At 39.8% G+C, this 11326-nt stretch overlaps 1 pseudogene; it reads left to right on the forward strand.

Moving 5' to 3' along the window:
• Positions 1–11019, forward strand: part of LOC149168239 (uncharacterized) — a 112234-nt pseudogene extending 101215 nt beyond the window's left edge.
• The last annotated feature ends 307 nt before the right edge of the window (positions 11020–11326 follow it).

Here is an 11326-nt window from a genome sequence, read left to right on the forward strand (position 1 = left end):
GGATGTGAAAAACCCATTGCATTTTTTAGCAAAGCTCTTAGAGATGCTCCCTTAAAATATCATATTATGGAAAAGCAAGCCTATGCATTGGTAAAGGCCATCAAAAACTTTAGAATCTATATTTTATACTCTCATGTGATTACCTATGTCCCGAATGCAGTGGTTAAGAACATTTTAACCCAAGAAGGAATTGAAGGCAAAAGGGGCAAATGGATTGCCAATATCTTAGAATATGACATTGAAATCAAGCCTACCAAACTGATAAAAGGACAAGGTCTAGCCAAGCTAATGACTGAAACCAACTTCCAAGCCCTTGACATTAATGAACTGGACAACGAAGAGGAGATGGCGACTCCACAGATCAATCAAGCCTTTTTGCAATATCCCTGGTATGCTGATATATGTTTTGTATTGTTAAACCTGCAAGCTCCTCCAGGGTTGTCCAGAACTAAGAAAAGGTTCTTGAAAATGAGAGCATCAAAGTTTTGTATCATAGACAATGTTTTGTTTTGGAGAAATCATGAAGGAATTTTACTTAATTGCCTAACATTGGATGAAACTAACAATGTTCTCAAGGAATTTCATGCAGGTGACTGGGGAGGACAACTTATACTGGAAATCCACAGCTGATAAAATCCTAAGGGCTGGATTTTATTGGCCTTCCTTGTTTACTGATGTACGAAAATTTGTAATGTCTTGTCACAAATGCCAAATTTTTGAAGGCAAGAGAACGTTGTTACCTTTACCACTCAAACCTGTTTCAACTGAGAGACCATTCCAGCAATGGGGTTTAGACTTTATTGGTGAAATCCACCCTTCATCCTCTGGTCAGCATAGGTGGATTCAGACTGCTACAGACTATTTTACCAAATGGATAGAAGCCATCCCTTGTAGGCAAGCCAATGACTCCATTATTATGCAATTTCTAGAAACCAACACCTTGTCCAGGTTTAGATCTCCAGATAAAATTATTACAGACAATGTTGCTGCTTTCAAGTCCAAAAAAATGATCAACTTTTGCCATAAATATCACATGACCTTGGGCCATTCCACTGCCTATTATCCTCAAGGCAATGGCCTAGCTGAGTCTTCCAACAAAAGCCTTATCAACATCATCAAGAAGGTCTTGGAGGAGAACAAAAAGAATTGGCATAAGAAGTTGGTAAATGCACTATGGGCAGACAGATTGACCACCAAGAGATCTATTGGCACAAGCCCTTATGAACTAGTTTATGGAATGGAAGCAAGATTTCCTTCATCTTTAGGGATCCCTGTAATCAAATTGCTGCAAGATACAAGCTGAGCCTAATGACATTCAAAGAAGGATCAATCAGACAATTCACCTACAACAAACAAGAGAGGAAGTCTATCAGAGAACCCAAGTACTGCAAGATAACCTCAAGAGAATATTTGACAAAAGAACCAAAACTGAAGACTTCTTCATAGGAAGCAAAGTGTTGAGATGGGATTCTAGGAGAGAGGACAAAGGAAAACATGGCAAGTTTGATTTCTTGTGGAAGGGACCTTATGTCATTTATGCTATACAAGGTAATAACACCTATTTTCTAAAGAGTTTGGATCAGGGAAAATTTTAAGAACCCCCCCCTAAATTTATAAATATAATAAATGGGCGAATCTCCATGGTATATAGGAAAATGGAAGGCGATTTTATCAATAATATAATATGTATATATAATTTTTTGGCGAATCTCTCACCAGGCATGGCGAATATTTTACTCAATTATAAAATCTTGTAAGATCTTGGCGAGTCTTTCACTAAATAATAAAACTTTGTAAAGTCCTAGTGAATCTTAGCATAGGCTACATGTTGGTTTAATTCCCCCATTTAAATAGGCTACATTCTAGGTGAATACCATGGGTCAATACCATGTGCCATTTTGGTGAATACCATGGGTCAATACCATGTGCCATTTTTATTTTTATTAATTCTAATATTAGGGTTAATAATGGTTTTTTGCATGGTATTAATAACAATCTAGTCCATGGTATTTGTCCCATAGTATTTTGGCCATAGGTTTCACTTAAATATAACCCATTTTTTGAGTGTTCGTAAATATAAGGTGACATATGGAGTAAATATAAAAAAATGTTTTATTTTTTTACCATACCTCTCATTTATTTATATTTTTATTAATTTACTATACCTCTTTTACAAATATGGTATTTGGCCCATAGGATTCACTTAAATAAAACCTCTTTCTTGAGCCTTCATAAATAGAACGAGGGTTATGGACTAAATATAAAAAGAGGTTTTATTTATTTACGATACGTCTAGTTTATTTATATTTTTATTCATTTACCATACCATTTGAGTAAGTATAAAAAGACGTTTTATTTATTTACCATACCTCCACTTTACTTATATTTTTATTTGTTTACACCGTTACATGTATATAAGGTGACTTATGGAGTAAATACAAAAAATGTTTTATTTATTTACCATACCTCTCATTTATTTATATTTTTATTAATTTACCATACCTCTTTTATAAATATGGTATTTGGCCCATAGGATTCACTTAAATAAAACCTATTCTTGAAAATGGGCGAATGGAAGGTTGTAAGTCCTAATTTCAAGGGCTAAATTTACCTTTTTTACCCTCTCCCTTAAAATAAGGTGGGCTATTTGAGGTGATTTGTAAAAATGTACTATGATACAAAATATTCGCCCACTAAAAATTTAAAACCCCTTAATTTCGCCAAAGGGCGAACATTCGCCCCTAAAATTATCCTTGGTTTGGATGGCTCAAACACTGAGGAAGGCCCAGTCAATGGGAGAATGCTCAAACATTATTTTGACCCCCTTTGATGAAACACTACATAGCCACATATTGTACATAAAATATTTCTATTTTCATTTTTTTCATTTACAACAGATAGATAAAGGACCAAGTGAAGTAGATTTTGAGGAGGACCAGGGTACTGCACCATCTTTTTGATATATGTTTTGATCCTATCATTGGAAAGCAAGAGAAAATAGTTGGGAACTATTAAGGTGATGAGGAATACTCAGAGAAACAAGCAAAAACAGAGTTTTCATTTCACAGCAAATCAACTTAAAGGGTATGTCATACAAGTTTCTAGGATTCAGATCAATGGTCTTTAACAAAAGGAAAATTCGGACTGCAGCAAGAATGGGAAAATAAGGCGATCTGACCTGCTGTTCCTGGCTTTTCATCTGGAAAAGCCATCCCCAAGTGGAGCCACTGTTAGTCTCCTATACCAATAGGGTTTCATTTTTCATGATTGATAGGGGAAGTGCCAAAAATGTTCATCTTTGATGCTACAAAGGTTCCGTATTTTGTGAAAGGAACAGAGAGTTAAAAAATGTAAAGAGGGTATGCCTTAAAAGAATAATCAAAAGGCAAGAAAATGAATTGGTCAGAAAAAATAATTAGAATGAACCCCAAGGAAAGACCATGAAAGTGGCTGACAAAAGTGCCACTGCTATCTTGATGGATGGCCCAACAGTTCAAACTGGACCATGCCATGTTTTAAATTGCTTGCTCTAGACTAGAGAATGAATACTTGTCCAAACAGTTCAAGCTTGGCAGATGAGTAGCTAGATAGAGAAAGGAAGGAGCCCAACTGCTTAATCTGGGCCCTTGGAAGACATAAGGGTAGATTTAGATAGGAGGGCAGCCAAAAGAAAAGAGGATTATCAGGGTTTGCAAGGCTAAGTGCACCCATCCAAAAGAAGAGAAAATGTTAGGTCTATTAGGCAGGGTAGGCAGTTGGGGGTTGTAGAAGCAAGCTATGACCACCTGATATATTGAAAATCATATCTCATCTCATCAATAAGATAAGGGCAAGAACAATGGTCTATATGGCAAACTATCAAAGCATGTCTAACTTCCCTCATTCCCTTCAAAAGGTTTCTTACTGATATCCCCTTGAGGACTTTAGGATCTACCTAAACAATCCTACTTACATTTCTCCCTTGAGAAAGTCATGACAAGTTGTGACCTTCTTCCTCAAAAAAGAAGCCACATTTCTTGTGTAAAACCCTCACTTCATACTTCATCCATTTCTGGTTTCTAAGTTTCAGTTCTCAAGCTCAATTTCTCTCTCACACTTCACCTCACATACCCATATTAACTCCTAACCCTATTATATAGCTCCCTAGTACATCCCCACCCCTATTTTCTACAAAAACTATATAAAGTTCCCAAAAACATATTAACTATCCCACCCCCTAGCATTATAGCTAAGTAACATAGTTATGGGAGACATTAGTCCATTTGGGGCTATAATCAACCCTTCTGCGTCCTTACCCTGGAATTAGTCTAACCTCTGGTTAAGATTAATAGCCTATGCCTAAACCCTCACCCACCTAAACCCTTCCAAATTGCCCCCGCAGTTAAACCCCAATGTTTAAATGTTAAAATGTTTTTAAGTAAACATTGTGCCACATTAACCCACATTAATCCGACCCGCAAAAAACCCACATGAGCTAAAGTTTGGACCCGCAGCTGTAATATATTATTTAAATGCGGGTGGGACCCGCTCCGAAAGCCCCGCCAGCCGTTGATCTCCCACCGCGCCCGATCCAACGATGGGCGGGTGTTTTCAGCCCACAACACGCCGGGCTTTAGCGTCTGGGGGGTGGGTGGTTTTTCCGCCATACCCCCGCCACGTGTCGATCGCCCGGACTGTTCGGAGGCCTCCCCCCCGAAACTGCCTCTGCTCAAAGACGGTGCGGGGAAACCAGAAACCGTCGTCCAAGAAACCGCCCTCCGTCCCACTACGTCAACAGTCCTGTCACTACGTCAACAATCCTGTCACCATGACGTCACACCCGGTCTCCACCGCTGCCCCACGTCGCCCGCCACGTTGTCCTCCCGCACCCACGCTGTGCCACTGTGTCCCGCCACATCATCATCCCAGTCAGCGTCCACGTCACCCATCCGTACTTGGGACCCACTGATGACATCATGCTGACGTCATCATGGGAAAGCACCAAAAGTGCATATGCGCCAAATTTTTCGTTAAAAACACCGAAAGTGACAGTTTTCGGTCATTTTCAATGGAAAGTTTCGGGTGTGTTGTTCTGCTGTTCACACCAAACTGCCTCCAGATTTCAAATTTCAACACTTTGGACGCCGCCACCTGCAAATTCGACGTCAATCTTCGCCCTTCAATCAACTCAACCACCCTCGGCACTAGCTAATCCAGGTATTTGCCGAATTCCACCTGTTTGCCCGTGTTCTTCCCGTTCTCTGGAATTTTTTCACTAAATTGCCTACAAACTCCTAAATTTAATGGTGTTGTCCTTTAAATGTTGGCCTAAATTATCTAATGCACCCCCTGTTTAAGAGAACCATGGACTGTTCATAATTTCACCATGCTAGAATCCATTTTCGGGCTTGAATTTCCAATACAGTTTTACACCTGCCCGGCATTGTTCCATTTTGCCGTGTTTCACTTCAAACTTTCAGTACATCAAGCTGTATAATCCCTTTCTCCTCTGCATTTGCCCTCATTGTCTCTAAATTTAGAGAGTTTTCCAAAAGAAACCAAAGCTCAAATCAAACTCTGCAAAGTTTGTTCTTTTCAATACAACCACAAAATATTGAAGACTTTGGCTTCAGCTAAACTCATCCTGCCACTCCTCTTCAAGTCCTCACAAGCTATCATCCTCAGCCTATTCTGCTCAAAAATTTCATTCTAAAGATAACATCTGAAAGTTCTGTAATGGCTACTCCATCAGCTCTTAGTGTCACTCCTATGAATCCACCAAACAAAGAGCTTGAAGCCATGCCTCTTGCTGATAGAGACTACCTTATCCAAGATCTTGTTGGTGACAGAAACCACTTGCAAACTTTATGCTAGTTGAGAAATAGCTATCTAAGCAACAATGACATGTATGGTATATGGGAGTCCAATCTGCCTTATTACTTCCTCCCATCTGTTAATATTTTTCCAAATATCATCCGCATATGTGCTGAGAACTATGAGCCAACTCAGAGAGCTGTTAAGTCTCCATCTGGGAGCATACTTTTCCACATTACTCCTGATTCCATCAACCAAATGCTCAACTTCAAGCAGACTCAGCTTTTGTTTCCCTTCTCCATGAACTATTTGCTGGATGCAGGCTCCAAACTCTCCAGTGCTGACATTAAAAAAATCACCAAGACATTCATGAGGGCAGACCGCCAGCCTACAGGGCCACCTCCTTTCGTATATGTCCATTTTAATGAGGTGGGAAAGCTTCTAGTTGATATGATCTCTTATGTGCTGGGCTTCAAAACTAGTGAGCACATTGATGAAACAATGTTGGTACTATTAGCTGCATATAGTCTAGGCCAGCCCCCTGCTTACAAGTATAACTTTGCCAAGTTTATAGCCAATAAAATACATGACCAGCTATTGAAAGTGGATAGGGAGGGAGTATTCAAATATTCATCATATATCTACCACAAATGTATTACCAGTCTGAAAGCTTCTAATGCCCCATCAAGACATTGGATTCTAGGGGTGAAAAGAGGTCTGTCATCTTCTGGTTATCGGTTTTCCATGAAGTTCAAAACTCTCCATTTTCTTACTCTGAGTTTATTGACGAATTTGTATACCCATTATCTTGCCTCCTAATGAGATCCCCTCCTCCTAGATTGTCGTTTGAGATTCAGAAGACCTTGCAGCTGTCCAAGAGCTATAAAATAGGTGATTGGTACCTATATCAAAACCATACTGTCATCAGAATCTATGGCTGTGAGCTTTGTCCTTACAGGTTTCCAAGGTATGTACCAATGAGACTTTTTGCCTTGGAATACTATAGGCAACTCATTAGTTCGGATCTCACCGATTTTCATAGTTCCAGAAAGAAAGCCCACCTCAAATTCAAAGACCATCTAGGCCCCTTCATCATGAACAAGAAAGAAGGTTGGCAAGATGCTGATCAAATTCTCAGGGACAAATATAAGCTAAAGAGGAGCTTCTGGTGGGTCCCTTATGACCTGGAAGGTTTTATCAGTGCCAGAAGAATTAAATACAGGCTACTAGGTTATGACCACTGTAAATATCCACAAATTGAGCAATATGCCAACAAAGATGAGTGGTTGCAAGGTACATTAGTTGAGGAATTAACTCAAGAGGAAATAATGGAGAAAAATGTAAAGAATTTAGAAAAAAATCTTGACTTGGATTCTGTGCAGCAGGTAACATTCAAGTTGCCACATCAAATTGGAGAAGGTACATCCGCTGCTGCAGCCACACAAGCCGCCCAGGGACCATCTACATCAGCAACAGGTACAACAAAAGGGAAGGAGATAATGGGTACAGAAAAGGAAGTGGTCACAGAACAGCCTGCCTCTTCAATGGAGCAACCTCAAGTACAGGTTCCTCTACAACAGACAGAAGCACCAACAGTGCCTACCTTGCAGACTCCTACCCATGAGGAAAGAGGCAAAAAACAAGACCGAGATGAGTCCACACCTGCTAGTGGGTCCACTCAGTAGCCCGAAGCCAAGAGGCAAAGGGTTGATTCTCCAGTTGTGGAGGAAATCAGTGAAGAAATCCTTGGAAGCCTAAGGAAAGATAAAGAAGACAGTCAACAAACAGCTACAAGCTCTTTTCAACAAGAGCAAGAAAGGCAGCATGGCATGGAGGTGTCCTCCTCCACACAGCAAAGCAAGAGGCCAACTAGCATTAAGGCCACCTTTAAAGAAATTAAAGCACAAAATGAGCTGCTAAGAGTGCAGTTATATGACCAATTCCTCAAGGAAACACCTGCCAAACAAGAAAGGTTGATGGCAGCATATGACATCAAAGAGGAAAAAATGATCCTCAGCCATTTTAAACCTAAGGTTCAGTAAACTCAGTCGGCTACAGATTATGTCGGAACGAAGTTGGAGGTTATGGAAAAAGACATTCGCCCCATGGATCAAATAGAACTGCATAAGCAAACAGGGGAAATGGTCTATGCCACATTGGTAGACAAGGCCACAATGGCCCATGAGTTAAAAGAATCTCTGAGGAACACTAATACTCAGCTTGATTTAGAAAGAATGTCCTCCACAGCCAAAGACAACAGAATTGAAACATTGGAGGACATTATTGTAGACCTGGGGCACGATCCTAAGAATCCCAAGGCTATCAAGGCTCTAATGAAGAAAAAGGAGGACGATATTGCTGCTCTAAAAAAGCAAATGAGGCTCTCCTCAACCATGCATCCACAAACGAGAGATCTAGTAAAAGAGAAAGAAGCTGAGGATACATTGGACCTCCTAATGCAAATGAATCAAATAATAGTCCAAATGGAAGAAGAATTGGAAAATGCATTGCAAAACAAGCAGGGAGAGTCGTCCTCCCAGCCTCCTCAAACTGCCCCAACTACTGCAGCAACTACAGAAGCAGCAGTGACCCCTCCAATGGCTACAACAACTTCAGATACTGCGGCAGCAACAACAACAGCTCCTGAGTCTAGCATAAGCATGGATGATTTGACAAAAGCTGTCAAGGAGCTAGAGCTTCAAGCAACAGAGATTAAACAAGCAAAAGAAAAATTGGCTGAGCTAGAAGCAAAATATGACAAGTCCAAAATGACAGTAGCTGAGCAGACCAGAGAAATTAAGGCCCTGAAAGACAGAATAAAGGCCTTGGAAAAGGAACTGAATTTAGAGAAGACTCTGGCTGAAATAAAGAAAATTTTGTGGACCCGGATTGACCACTCTATCACCAAACAGTGGAAATCAATCAAAAAAGAGCATGAGCAGATTGAGTTAATAGGCCAAGCTCAAATTGAAAGCCAAAAGGCCAGAGTAGCACTAGGAAATATGCCTGAGCAGGCTAGCAGGATGATACATTTCCTCAACACTCACACCAAGGAGGATTTGGTAGCCTTAGACATCAAAAACAGAATAGATCTATTTTAACAGCCAAAAAGGTGCCGACCCTCAGAAATTTTGTGCAGAATTTGGAGAGAAAATGTCAAGAAATGCAGGCTGAGGTAGATGACTACAAGCTAAGAATGGGTGCATTACAAGGCAAAGGATTTCCCAGCCTATTGACCGGTGCTGGAAGACTGCTCACCCGTGAGAAGTATGCCACTAGGATGACCAATTTCATTTCAAATCAGATCACAACATCCACAAGCACTTCAGAAGATGCAGGACCTCCATCAGGGCAGAGCCTCTATGACAAGCTAGAAAATTTATTTTACATTGAGCATGAAATTAATCACCTGTTTGAGGTCCCACCCAATTTTTACAGGTACAACAGAGGCAGATGAAACTCTAATAAAAATACGAAGACACCAACTGCCTAAAGAAGATTGGTGGCAAGCAATGCTGCAAATTTTGCCCTAATGATCTCAGTTTTGTCTCTTCTAATCAGCCTCAAGTCAACGAAATTTAATGCAGCATGAAGACAACTGGCAGAGCAGGTGAGAATAATGACTAAAATATTGGGACAGCAAGCCCAAGAAGGGAAAAAACGCAGATTTTGGACAACGCAGCTCCAGCCAACTCAGTTGGTCACAAAAGTCAAAACTTTCTGACAAGATGGACAGCTAATGCACTAAGTATTTACTGCAGCATTTACTCTTTCAGCTGTAATTCCTCAGGGGTTGGCATAGAATTTATGAGCTATTGACTCATCAGCTAGATATTTTGTATCTAATTTTTGTATATATACCTCCCCATACAACGTATTTGGGGTCGGTGATTTTCTCTCTGAGACACTGTTTTGTAAATTTTTAGACTATCTAATACAAATGGTTGGAAAAGTTCCTGATCTCTGCACTGTTTGATGTCAAAGTGATGATCTGCGTTCTGCTACAGAATTCATGTGTTGTTTGATGGAGCAATAAGTTATCCTAAACTATGTTTTGTCTTTCTATGTTTTCTTAACTCAAATATATGTTTCATTTATTTAGCAAAAGAGAAAAAGAATAGTAGAGGAATTGTTTGAGTACACCCTCTGTTCAATCTCTGTTGTTAAATGTGTTTTCTTCAGAATTAATCATAAACATGAATTCTTAACTGCTCATTTTTGTATTCATTCTATCATCATGAATGTTGTTCAGTAATTCTTAAATGCTCCTAGATAATATTCCCACCATTCCCTCTATCAGTTTAGTGAAAGATCCTTAGCTGCCTTTCACTCCCTGATTTCATCCCATCATATTACAGATTTGAAACAATTGTTCCATAGATGCTTGTCTGGCTCTGTAGCATAACCTTTTCCCTCAAAAAGCATTTCCAGCAGTTCACCATCATTGACTCCATGCCCAATGGCCTAGATTATTCTGCAAAAACATGCCAGTTCTGATTGAAATCATCATCCTAACAAATTCAAAACAAAATCCTGTGCATCATAACTAGCCTAAAATTTCACCAAACAAAGCTAAATCAGAAAGAGAGAGCCCTCTCTGGTTGTAGGTAGGCTAGGACCTGTGGCTAAAATATTGGTTAGTGGTTACCTCGGCTGTATTCCCTTTGGAGTCAAAGGGAACAACTGGAGTGTTAACAAAAGAAATGGTATCATTACTATTTCCTGGTTTTCTGCATACATGTACAAATATTTTAGAGAAAATCAATGGTATCATTACTATTTACTGCTAGATTTCGATTTAGAATCTACAAGTCAGCTCAGTCAGCTTGAGTCAATATCGCATTGTAACCCAACAATATTTCATTTGATTGACAACACTCTCAAGAATGTCACTTGCATGCCATATCAAGTAGATATGGAGCTATGATAGCGCAGAAGCGGGATAGCTTATTGGAGGCAACAAGGTTCTCTTTCGTGAAATGCAAAGTAACAGGAGTGGGGGCGTTTTACCTTGGAAGGGCATGGGGGAGTTTTTCAAGAATGGTGTTTGCATATACATATATGGACAAAATCATTGCTCCCAAGGGCTGGTAAAACTGGGGCGACTGCACCAGACAACTATATTTATTCAACAACTCGCCCACTATGCAACTTTACTTTTTTTTTTTCCTGCAGCTTTCCTGGAATATAATATTTCTGCAAAATTGCATGCGCATGAAAGCATAACGCCAAATCCATGTTTTATCTCATTTATAAATTTGCACGCACACACAACAACTTCAATTTTTCACAAAAAGTATAGATAATGCTGGTATTTTCTTTACAGAAGAAGTTGATGCAGATATATGAAGTGTTGAGTGCAAGCACGTGACTTAAACTCTGCAACCGTCATTATTTTTTATAAGGTGGCGGGGCGAGGGCGATTCTCATAATCACCATATTACTTAAATTTTCCATCTGTCAAATTTGAAGTAATAGAGCGATTTTGAGAATCGCCCTCGCCCTGCCACCTCTTGGATTCCATCACCATATC

Source organism: Pinus tabuliformis, chromosome 4_2 (assembly GCF_031772625.1).
Source record: "Pinus tabuliformis cultivar Carrire ecotype Pingquan chromosome 4_2, CPIR1, whole genome shotgun sequence".
Classification (NCBI taxonomy): Eukaryota; Viridiplantae; Streptophyta; class Pinopsida; order Pinales; family Pinaceae; genus Pinus; species Pinus tabuliformis.